We start from the raw sequence: 12757 nt of genomic DNA, 5'->3' as shown, positions 1-12757 counted from the left end.
CCCAGCTATCCCACTCCTTGGCCTATACCCAAAGGACTTAAAATCAGCATACTACAGAGATACAGCCACATCAATGTTCATAGCGGCTCAATTCACAATAGCCAGACTGTGGAACCAGCCTAGATGCCCTTCAATTGATGAGTGGATAAAGAAACTGTGGTATATATATACAATGGAATATTACTCAGCCATAAAGAATGATAAAATTATGGCATTTGCAGGCAAATGGGTGAAATTGGAGAATATCATGCTAAGTGAGATAAGCCAATCTCAAAAAGCCAAAGGACGAATGATATCGCTAATAAGTGGTGGATGACACATAATGGGGGGGAGGGAAGGGTTAGTGTTAGAGTTAGGGAGGGGGGAAAGTATGGAGGAAGGAAGTACTGTATAGAGGGTAAAGAGGGGTGGGAGGGGTGGGGGAAGGGAAAAAATAACAGAATGAATCAAACAACATTACTCTATGTAAATTTATGATTACACAAATGGTATGCCTTTACGCCATGTACAACCAGAGAAACAACATGTATCCCATTTGTTTACAATAAAAAAATAAATAAATAAAATAAAATAAAGATGACTGATTAAGAGTATAGAGTGGAACTGGGTGAGATGACACATACCTGTAATCCCAACAACTCAAGAGACTGAGGCAGGAGGATTACAAGTTTGAGGCCAGTCTCGGCAATTTAACAAGAACTGTCTCAAAAGAAAAAATAAAAAGGGCTGGGGATGTGACTCAGTGGTTAATAAGTGCCCCTGGGCTTGATCCTTGTTACCAAAAGAAAAAAAGGAGGAGGAGGAAAAAAATACTGTACATGTAATTATTTATTAACTACATTTGTTATCCAAAAAAAAAAAAGTTAATTACCTTAATGCACTATCAATTTCCACTTCCATTTTTATTTCTATGTGCCAATGGAATTGGAATTGTTCTTTCTTTGCCCTCACTTTTCCCCACTTTGTGGAACCTCTGTTTCTTCAACTTGAATAGTGGTGGTACTGGAAACAGGTGCAGGCAGCGGAGATGGTGGTGCTGTCCATGGAGGAGGCTCTCCTGAACTGATGTTGGAGCTCCCTGTGTGGAATGTTTACTACATCACTGGAACCCCAGTCACAATTCACTTTATGATTCAGAAGGACTGTGAAACAATAAATCACAAATTATTCTTACAAACTTGCCTTCAGAATTTCTAAAGGAAGGATCATTCCTTAAATATACTGTCTTATGCCAGGCACAGTGATGCACACTGTAATCCCAGCAACTTGGGAGGCTGAGGCAGGAGAATCACAATTTTTAGGCTAGCCTCGGCAACTTAGCAAGACTGTTTCAAAATAAAAAAAATGAGGACTGGGAATGTAACTCAGTGATAAAACACCCCTGATTCAATCACTAGTACCAAATATATATTGTGCTATTTTATGCCTGTATAATAAGATAAAAATATGAGAGGAGTGACTTCAAGCAACCTTATTTTTTTTTCTGATAATTTGTGACAGTTAGAAATGATGAATCTAATTTACTTTTTCAAAAAGTAAGTTATCCTTATTGTACAGACCAGCTGCCCTCTCACCCAGTGGTCTGTTACCCAAGATCGTCTCTCCAGGATGCCCTCTTCTACCTGCCCTCTAGAGCTTGCCCACTCCATCCTGCTGTCCCAAGTTGCCAAATGAGAGTAATAGGTCTTGTTTGGACTACCTTTTTGTTTTGTTTTGTTTTTACTGTCATGGGGGTGGAACCCAGGACCTCACACATGCTAGGTGAGGGCTCTACCTCTGAGCTACACCCCTGGTCTATCTTTTTGATTCTCAACCCTCTCTTCACTCCTGGCTTTCACTTTTTTGCTTTCTGGTCTTTGATGCACAGCTGCACGCCACTCTCTCACAGAGAATGGCATGAGTCCCAGAGCAGCTGGCTTGCACACTGAAGTTCAGAGAGCCCAACTGTCTACTGGATGCTTTCAACAGGATGCATCACAGTCAAAACTCAACATGTTCAAAATGGGCTCAGGAGGCGGAGACAGGAGGGTCACAAGTTTGAGGCCAGGCTTAACAACTTATAAGACCCTGTCTCAAAATAAATAATAAGGAAAAAAAAGGCCTGGGGATATAGTTCAGTAGTAAAGCACTCCTGAGTTCAGTTCCCAGTACGATTTAAAAAAAAAAAAAAAAAAAAAAAAAAGGCTGGGCTGGTGACTCACACCTGTGATCTCAGCAGCTTGGGAGGCTGAGGCAAAAGAATCACTGGCTCAAAGCCAGCCTCAGCAACTTAGTGAGACTCTAAACAACATAGTGAGACCCTGTCTCAAAATAAAATTTTTTAGAAATGGACCGGGGATGTGGCTCAGTGGTTAAGCACCACTGGCTTCAATCCCTGGTACCAAAAAAAGAAAAGGAACTTGCTACCACTTCCTCCAGAATCTTCTATCATCACCTCTGTTAGGCTGGAAACTGTTTCCCAGAATCCTTCTTCCTGTGTGGTTCCAGGTTAGAGTTGACCAAAGAAAGAATCCATATCAGATTTTGGAGACATCATATCTGAATGCTGTCATTGTCCCATGAGTTTACTCATAGGTAAGGGTCTAGAAGGTTTCAGCTTGTCCTCTGCTCCCCATTACTCTGCCTCTGGTTTTCCCTCCTAAATGCAGATGTTGCTGATCAACAGCAGCCCAGGCCTATCATCCAGCAACTGCCTGTGGACCCACAGAGGCAAACATTTCCTCTAGACGTCACCATTAGCCTCTCCTTCCTGGTTCTAGCAGAAGCTAGACACCTCTGACTTCTCAGCCTGACCAGTTAGGGACTTCTCTGATCCTTCAACTCTTCTTTCCAGATATTCAATTGCACAGTTTTCCCACTGAATGCACCCAAAAAACCACTCCGGATGCAGAAACTCACACAAGAGATTTTAATAAGCAGATGAACAGAGTGTCTGCCCTTAAGGGCAAAAGAAAGAGTAAATGGCAGGGGAACTACCTTTAAGTAGTGGAAGAACACAGGCTAACTGGATCAATGACTGATGAGGAAGTTAACAATCTAGATTGTAAAATTGTGTGTGTGGGGGGGGCATAATCAGGGGAGAAATGGCTGCAGCCTTGTTCCCTTCATTCCCCCGTTTTTGTTTTTATAAAAAGACACAGGTAAAGATCCATCTTCAATGAGTGCTTCCTGCTGGTCATGGGCATAGAATTGATTCAGGGTAGGGAGATGTCATGGCAGTGGGTGAGGGTTTGGGACTGGATAGTTCCCCTGGGAAGTACACTTGTAGCTAGTCTCTAATTCATCTTTTATGAGGTTCTGATAGTCCCGTAATAAAAGCTAATTTAATAATGAGAAGGAAAGAGAGGTGGTTAGGATGTCCCTTCCCAGGAGGGGAATGGGACACATGGGAATTATCAAAAAGGAATGAGCGAAGCAGATTTGTCTCATATGGCAACTTATTGGAGGAGTTTGCAGGGGGTGGTATGGTTTTACCTCTCCCCCAACAATAAAGGATTTGGCAGGTGAAATGGGTCCCCAAAACCCTCACAGCACTGAAAAGGTGGCTCTAGCATCTATAAGGAAGGGGAGCTGCCTGCCTGCCACCGTAAGGGTCACCTGGGGCTCCTGATCAGTGATGGTCATCAGGTGTAGAAGTCCTGGTCCCCTTCAGTCATCCATTGCCAATCCCAGTAAGTTACTGGGGGAAGGAGGAAAGGGTGACCTGGCACTATCTCTGAGCACCAGGGCAATCCACTGCCCAAGGTCCCGGTTGGTAGCATTTTGGACAAGGACCTGGGGGCTGCTGGGGGTTGGGGCAGGCTCGTGCCCAGAGGCCCTCTTTTCCAAACTTGAAGCATGGGCCTGGAGGTCTCCTGGGAGATAGGGTGCCCCTAGTAGTGGTCATCTGGGCAGGTCTAGCTGGCTAAAAGGTTTTGGCTAGCATTAGGTATTTTTGTTTTTTTCCTTCATTTCCATTATACACCCTGAATGCCACCACTAGAACCTCTGGCTGTAGGGTAAGGGGCCCACTGCCCAACCACCTCAATTTAACCTTTATATCCAGGTAGCTTTGAGAAAAAAATAAGTCATGAGTAGCTGTCGTCCCTCCGGAGTTTCAGGGTCCTGGTTAGTATATTTGAGCATGGCCTCTGTGAGGCAACTCAGAAGGGTGGATGGGTTCAGTTTTGTCTTGTATTACTTCCTGAAGTTTATCAAAACTGATGGGTTTAATGGCAGCCTTTCTGAGACCTGAAAGGATGCAGGTTTGGAACTTGTCTCACTGCAGACACCCAGTCCCCATGTTATAGTCCCATTGGGGCTCCCTATCTGGTACTGCTTCAGCCCCAGTGGGGTGGGTTGGGGTCGATTGGTGAACCTCATCTGCATAATTGTGCGCCTGTTCCCAGACTCTCCTGCACTCCTCAGGGGTCAAGGTATTGGACATGATCATATAAATGTCATGCCAGGTAAGGTCATAAAACTGAGTTAAGATACTGAATTTTTTTTTTTTTTTTTTTTTTTTTTTTTTTTTTTTTTTTTTTTGGGTGCTGGGGATTGAACCCAAGGCTTTGTACATGTGAGGTAAGTTCTCTACCAACTGAGCTATATCCCCAGCCCCTGAAATTCCTTAATGAAGTTTGCAGAGTTGGAGGTGGAAGAGCCTAGCTGCTTCTCTATCTGGGAAAGATTGGAGAGTGAGAAAGGAACATGGACTCTGATCACTCCCTCCACAGTGGCCACCTCCCATAGCGGGGCTAGAACATGTGCATGGGACTGAGTGATGGGAGGACTAGGTAGCCTGGGCAGGGGGGCAGGCAGAAGTAGAAACACAACAGGGCAAAGGAGATGGAGGAACAGGGGCCAGAGGGGTCTCTGCTGCAGGGGACTGATATGAGGGTGGTTTGTTAGTGGAGTCGAAGTCGGAAGAGGTGAAGGGGTTAGGAGGGGGAGAAGACGACAAAAGGTGTTCAGGTTTGCAGGAAGAGCAAAGATCAGGTTTAGTCCACAAGAAAGAGAAAGCTTGAATGTAAGGAATCACTTTCCATTTGTCTGCTAGCTCACAGAAGTTGTATAAGTCCCATAGAACATCAGGATCCAGGGTGCCATTAGGTGGCCATTTTGGATCGATTATCTAAAGGATACTGTGGCCAATTATCATTACACAAGAAAATAAGTTTTGGTGGCTTTAGGTTGGGGATCAGGTGAAGGGGTTTAAGATTTTCTTATAGACATCCCAAGGGTGAATCTGCCAGAATGGAGGACCAAGATCTCATGATGAAGACAAACAGCCGAGTCAGTGTCCAAGGCGTCCCAAGGTCACAGACTAGTTGGCTGGAGACGAGGAGGCAGTACAATGATGGGAGTCGTTACCCCTGTCAATGTGTGCCGGGCAAAAGTTGAGAAGGTTGAGGACCTGGTACCAGGATTTTTGAGAGGAAAAGTGAAGAGAAGCCTCAACCTGGAGAGGGAATCTCCACCATAAAGATTAGGGACCCACCCATCAGATAAGGTCAACTAAGGGGGCCAGCAGTAACTGTAAAAGTCATGGCTGGGGGAACCCCCACTCTTCAATCCCCTCTAGGGTGCCAGACAATCAGGACAATCAACGGTCACATCTCAGGTCAGCAGAGGAGAATTTAAGTCCACCTAGGGGAAAACTCACCAATCTGAAGGCCAGTGGTGGATGTGGAACCAAGCATCTGGGCAAATGGAAGGTGAGACCAGCGTCAGGGGGGTCTGGGGCATCAGATGGGATTCCACTTGCCTAAGTGGCAGTAGAAGAGCCCACTGGAGTCACGGCACCAATGAAAGCACCCAGGAAACGACTCCGGTCGTGGGAACTCATGCAAGAGATTTTAATAAGCAGATAAACAGAAATGCCTGCCCTGAAGGGTGAGAGAAAGAGAAAGAGAGCAAATAGCGGGGAAACTACCCTTAAGTAGTGGAAGCCCACGGGCTAATTGGACCAATGACTGACGAGGAAGTTAACAATCTAGATTGTAAAATGGTGTGTGTTGGGGGGGGGCAAAATCAGGGGAGAAATGGTTGCAGCCTTGTTCCCTTCACCCACCAACTGTATATGGTCTCATTTTAAAAATGAGTCCTTTATTCCATCGCTCCTCGAGTTCTGCCTTGCTGATGGAATCCTAGCTGATGCAGGTCTCCCCAGCCCCATTCTTCCTCTCAGGATATACACTGGCAGTCACCACGCCTGTCAGACATCTCTCTGTAATATTCCTCTGCTCACCCACTTGTCCACGTTCTCACTGCTCTCTCACCATTCCAGGTCCTGAAATAGCCTTCTCGGATTGCTGAACTGCCTTCCAGCTTCTCTACCACTTCCAGTCTGGTTCCCCTTAGCATCTTTCCCTTAGAGCAATAAGAAGTGATCCCCTGCCAAAGGCTGATTGCCGGCCTCCTCTTCTTTTTGTATAAAACTGGCGTTTGGGGCTGTGGAGATAGCTCAGTCCGTACGAACCCTGGGTTCGTATCCCCAGCACCACCCCGCCAAAAAAAAAAAAAAAAAAAAAAAAACTGATGTTTGACAAACCTCTGCCTTTTTTGGCTTTTGCCAACGCCTCCATCTTCATGGCATCATTGTTCCCTCACCTCATGCCCATGTGTAGTCATTAGACAAATCTTTGCCAGTTTGGTAGGAAATGGCATTTGACTGCTTTAGTCTGCATGTTCTTATTCACTGTGGTTTAAATCCCCCTCATCTATTCAGGTTCTGCATATTTATTTCTAGCAGCTGCCTGCTCCCCAGGCCATGGTCGGCATGGGAAGGACTTGAGACTTCTCCTTTAAGCTGGTGCTTGAGACACGTAGGCTTCAGCTCCCAGGGTGTGGTCAGGCATCTCACAGGGCAGCTGTGGTTCTCCTATCTCACCTCCACATGCAGCTCCCTGACCAGATGGAGATTAGACTACAATGAGGATCCCTTACAGAAGTTAACAGATGACTCAATGTCGACTTCTCCCTAAAAAGGCCAAAATAGAGAACAAGTAGTCCTGAAATACTTCCCAAGAACCAGGATGGGTTATCTCAATGTGGGATCCCAACAGCTTATTTTCTTTCAGAATCGTATTTATTGCATGTTAATTTTATCTACCTACTAAGTGATTATTTTATTTGTGTGATTCATTTTATTGAAAATTAAGCTGGGCGTGGTGGGGCACACCAGTAATCCCAGCGACTAGGGAGGCTGAAGCAGGAGGACCACCTAGGCAACAAAATGAGACCCTCCTCTCCAAACAATCAAAACACCTGCCAGGCCTGGTGTCACAGGTCTATAATCCCAGTTACTGTGGAGGCTATAGCAGGGGTATCCAAATTCCAGGTCAGCCTGAGTAATTTAGTGAGACCTTGTCTCAATAGAAAATAATTAAAAGGGCCGGGAATGCATCTCAGTGGTAGAGAGCTTGCCTACCATATGGAAGACCCTGAATTTGAGCCCAAGCACCACAAACAAGCAAACAAAAACTTTGTGAAAACAATGCATGTAAATAAGTACAAAATTCTACCAAGAAGATTAAAAAAAAATATGAGTGTAGGCCAATATTCACCTATTTTTGGATTGGAAAATTTAATAAGATGTTACCATAAAAGGGACCAAAGAAAATCATCCACAAGGAGAACATGTTCACAATTCATATAAGTAACAAAGCATTTGAATCTAGAAAATAGACATAAATACTTTGAAAAAATCAATAATAAAAAGACAAACATTCCCTTCTTCCCAAAGGCACAAGACTTGAGAGACACCTCACAAGAGGAAATGATTAATCAATAAACATGACAAATGACTCTATCTCAGTAAAAATCAAGAAGATGCAGATTTAAATCATAATGATGTATTGTTTCATATCTACCATGTTGGCACAATGCACCTTGAGTCTAATCATCCAAATGTGGGTGAGAATGTGAAGCCATGAGAACTCTTATGCAGCACATTACTGATGGGATACAAAAAATCAGTACAGTTCCACCAGAAAACAACATAAACAACACTGCCCCATCTTGTAAGTTGAAGATGCTCCTATCTCAAAGATCTGCAAACTATGGTCCCTGGGCCAATCTGTCCCATGGATTTTTAAATTTATTTTATTGTGAAATGAAGTCTTATTAAATTTCCTGAGTCGCCCTCAAACTTGGAATCCTTCTCAGCCTCCTAAGTAGCTGGGATTACAGGTGTGCACCACCACATTGGAACCCACCACCTATTTTTTTTTCATTTATTTTTATTTTATTTTTTTTATTCTATCACTTATTTTTGTATAGCCTGCAAGCACTCAACCCCTGAGCCACATCCGCAGCCCTATTTTTTAAAATATTTTTTTAGTTGTAGATGGACACAATACCTTTATTTCATTTATTTATTTACTTATTTATTTTTTATGTGGTGCTAAGGATTGAACCCAATGTCTCACACGTACTAGGCAAGTGCTCTACCACTGAGCTACAATCCCAGCATCCCCAGCCCTATTTTTGTATTTTATTTAGAGATAGGATTTCATTGAGTTGCTTAGTGCCTCACTTTTACTGAGGCTGGCTTTGAACTCGAGATCCTCCTGCCTCAGCCTGTGAGCCACTGGGATTATAGTTGTGTACCACTGCACCCGGCCCAGCTCTTTTTATTTTGAAACATTAAGTTGCCCAAGCAAGTCTGGAACTTGTAATTCTCCTGCCTCGTACTCCAAAGATCTAGGGTTAAAGCATGTGCTGCCATGCCCAGAAAGTTTTAGGTTTTTAAATAGTTAGAATAAATCAGAATTATGATATCCTATGATGTGAAAACTACAAAATTCACATAGGACTGTTTATAAAATTTTATTGGAAACAAATTTATTGGAACAACACTCATACCCATTTGTATATGAACAGTCTCTGTGACTGCTTTCTAAGTGTAACAGAACCAGTGGCTCAGGAGGCTAAAGCAGGAGAATTGCAAGTTTGAGGCCAGCCTCAGCAACTTAGTGAGACCCTGGCTCAAAATAAAAAATAGAAAGGGCTGGAGATTTAGATTAGTGGTAAAGAGCCCCTGGGTTCAATCCCCTGTACCCCAAAACAAACAAAATATGGCTTAATGGAAAGGTGGCCAGACTAAAAAATACTGAAAGCCACCCTCCCCAGTAGGCTGCCCTTGTTCTACTTAAAAACCACCAGTCAAATTCAAATTTCCTAGATGCTCCACAACTATGATGATAACAGTTGAGGCTGCAGGCACCAGCCAGTGTGGAAGAGAGTTATATTTAGTATCACTTCAGGAGCTGTCTCTTTGGACATCACCAAGACTCTAGTACAGAATGTTACTGTTTGAGAGCTTCTGGGCCCGTGGCAGAGAAAATGGTGTGGGTGGTTTTCTGACAGTTCTTATAAATACCCCAGTATTTATTTAATGGCAGAAACACACAGAGAGAACACACAGAGTGTTACAGCAGAGAACACAGCTTAGCTCCATTCATCCCCTGGGCCCAGGACCAAGCACTTCTAGTCTGTTCTGAGGGACTGTCCCTGAGGCCAGCTGCAGCTCTGTATTTGAGAAAGTCACCTGCCTGCCTGCTGAAGGAGGAAGGAAGGAAGGAAGGAACAGGGAACAATGAGGCCCTTGTAAAAGGCCAAGTTTCTCTGTTTTGTTTTGTTTTTGCGTTTATTTTCCTATCTGTTCATTCTGCAGAAAACTTTTCAGGAACTCTCCACTGCTTCTGGGTGAAGGTCACAGGTCTTGATATTGATCAAGGCCTGCAGGGCCTGGTCAAAGCCTGCTTCTTCAGCTTCAGCTCTCCCCACTGTCCCCTTCTCTAAAGTTCCTCAAACATGTGGCCGCTCTGCCCACCTCAGGACTACACCTCAGAAGCTTTTCCCTCCACTGGCACCGGGAAATTCTAGCTCATTCTTCATTTCTCGTGAGCTGAGCTTTGGCATCATCAGAAAGGAGTTTTCTTGATTCCTCATGCAAATCCTCTACCCTTTGTCCAATGCTCCCATAACTCCCTAGACTTTGCCTTTGTTTGAGTTTTTCATGGTGTATTTGTATGATTATTGAACTAATGTCTGTTTCTCCAGCCTGTCTTGCTTGCCATTTTAATCCGAGCCAATGCAGAAACTGAAGGCAGATATGCCTGCCATGTAGTAAAATGTCCACAAATATTTGTTAAATAAATGAAAAAGCAAATTAAATGTGTTTGAGCACTTAAATATTTAGTTTTTCCAGGGGTGTGGCACACTCCTGTAATTCCAGTGATTTGGAGGTTGAGGCAAGAGGATCACAAGTGTAAGACCAGCCTCAGCAATTTAGTAAGACCCTCAGCAACTTAGTAAGGCCTGTCTCAAAATTAAAAATACAGGGCTAGGGATGTATCTCAGTGGTAAAGTACTCTTAGGTTCAATCCCCAGTACCAAAATAAATAAACAGATGAAAAAAATAAAAATAAAAAGAGGTCTGGAATGAATCAAAATGCGGTCTGTAAAAGTTAAAAAAAAAACACAAAAAAAAAACCAACAACAAAAATGTCTGAGGTTGCCTAGCATGTGTGAGGAGGCACTGGGTTCAGTCCTCAGGACCACATTAAAAAAATAAACAAATAAAGGTATTGTGTCCATCTATAATTTAAAAATATATTAACGATAAATAAAAAGAGCTGGGGATATGACTCAGTGATAGAGGGCTTCTGGTTTCAATTCCTAGTACCACCATAAATAAATAAACACCAAAATAAAATTAAATAAATTTTAAAAAACTGAGGGCACATACCTGGAATCCCAGTGACTAGGGAGGCTGAGGCAGGAGGATTGTAAGTTCAAGATCAGCCTGGGCAAATTATCCTGACCCTGTTTCAAAATAAAAAATAAAAAGGGTTGGGGATGCAGCTCAGTGGTTAAAGTGCCCCTGGGTTTAAACCCAGTAAGGGGAAAAAAAAAAAAAAAAAGAACAAAATAGCAGAAGGGGAAATAGAGATCCTACACCCCATTACTATTATTGTCTCTATTTGCATGTGTGTAATTATAAGTGCTGAGCTAAAGGTTCTTGATCTGTAAATGGAGCTCCTAAGTGCTCACAACTAGGGTTATTTTGAAGCTGGAAATATATGCAACCCATGTTCAGATCCTTGGCTGTCAATAAATGATAGCCACAATTGTTATTGGCCAAAATTAAAGTGTCGAGAGTAGAAGAAACTGGGCTGGGGATATAGCTCAGTTGGTGGAGTGCTTGCCTTGCAAGCATAAGGCCCTGGGTTCAATCCCCAGTGCTGCAAAAAAAAAAAAAAAAGAGAGAGAGTAGAAGAGACTAGTGCAAAGTGCTTATTTCTCTGAACTGTAATGTACTTATCCCTACAATAGGGATAATAGTTTTTTCCATCCTGGTAAGGACTGATACCTCATTTTGCAAAAAGGGCTATCATAGTACACAAATTATTAGTACTTTTTTTTTTTTCTCTTTGAGACAGGGTCTAATTAAGTAGCCCAGATTGGCCTCAAATGTATGATCCTCCTGCCCCAGCCTCCAAAGCAGCTAGGAAGACAGCCCTGTCCCACCATATTTGGCCCATTCACTCTTCCTATTTTCTTAATTATGGGAGCTATAGCAAAGTTTAGTTTCTCAGAAATCACCTTAGAAAATGGATTCATCCATCTATGAAAACATGCAAGGGGTATTTGAAAATGTACAAATGTTAGTCAGCAGTGCTAACGACGCTGAAGCTTTCCCTTGTTTTTGTTTTGTTGCTGTTGCTCTTGTCTTGCAGTACTGGGGATGGAACGCAGGTCTCCCACAATGAGACAAGTGCTCTACCACTGAGCTACATCCCCAGCCCTTTAAAATTTCATTTTGAGACATAGTCTTGCTACATTGCCCGGGCTGGACTCAAACTTGCAATCCTCCTGCCTCATACTTTCAAACAGCTGGAATAATAAGCGTGTACCACCACACCTGGCTCTACCTATTAATATCTCCTTTCTGTTTTGCTAGGGCTCTCATGTCTTTCATATTTTAGACCTGTTTCCACAAAGTGATCACATTCCTAATAGGACATGTATGCTTCGTATGTGGATGGTGGAAGGTGGAGAATATGTCAAATTAAAACAGAAAATTGGGGAAAGAGAGGGGACCCCTAATGTTTACAGAATACCCACCATTTCCAGACATTGCTCCCAGCATTCTTTTATTTATTCAATTTTGTTTTAGAACTTTATTTTTTAAAATTTATTCTTATTTTTCTGCTTTTTTACTTATTCTTGTTTTGTTTTTATTGAGATGGTGTCTCAATGTGTTGCCCAGACTCATCTCAAACTCCTGGGCTCAATTTATTTTCCTGCCTCAGCCTCCTGAGCAGCTGGAACTATAGGCATACATCATCATGCTAAAATTATTTTTGTGGGCTTTCTTTTTATTCTTCTTTATTTCATTTTTAATTCAAAGCAATACATGTACATGGTTAAAATGTTATTACATGTACATAGTTTAAAATGTAATTGTGAGCCTACGGTGGTGGCACACGCCTGTTATCCCAGTGGCTCAGGAGACTGAGGCAGGAGGATCATGAGTTCAAAGCCAGCCTCAGCAACTTAGTGAAGCCCTAAACAACTGAGACCCTGTCTCTAAATAAAGCACAAAAAAGAGCTGGGAATGTGGCTCAGTGGTTAAGTGACCTAGGGTTCAATACTCAGTACAAACAACAACAACAATAAAATGTAATTGTGAGCTGGATGTGGTGGTGAATGCCTGTAGTCCCAGCAAATGGAGAGGCTGAGGCAGGAGGATAAAAATTTCTAGGCT

Source organism: Sciurus vulgaris (assembly GCF_902686455.1).
Source record: "Sciurus vulgaris genome assembly, chromosome: 16".
In the NCBI taxonomy this organism is placed as follows: domain Eukaryota; kingdom Metazoa; phylum Chordata; class Mammalia; order Rodentia; family Sciuridae; genus Sciurus; species Sciurus vulgaris.
Note: the sequence above shows the minus strand (reverse complement) of the source record.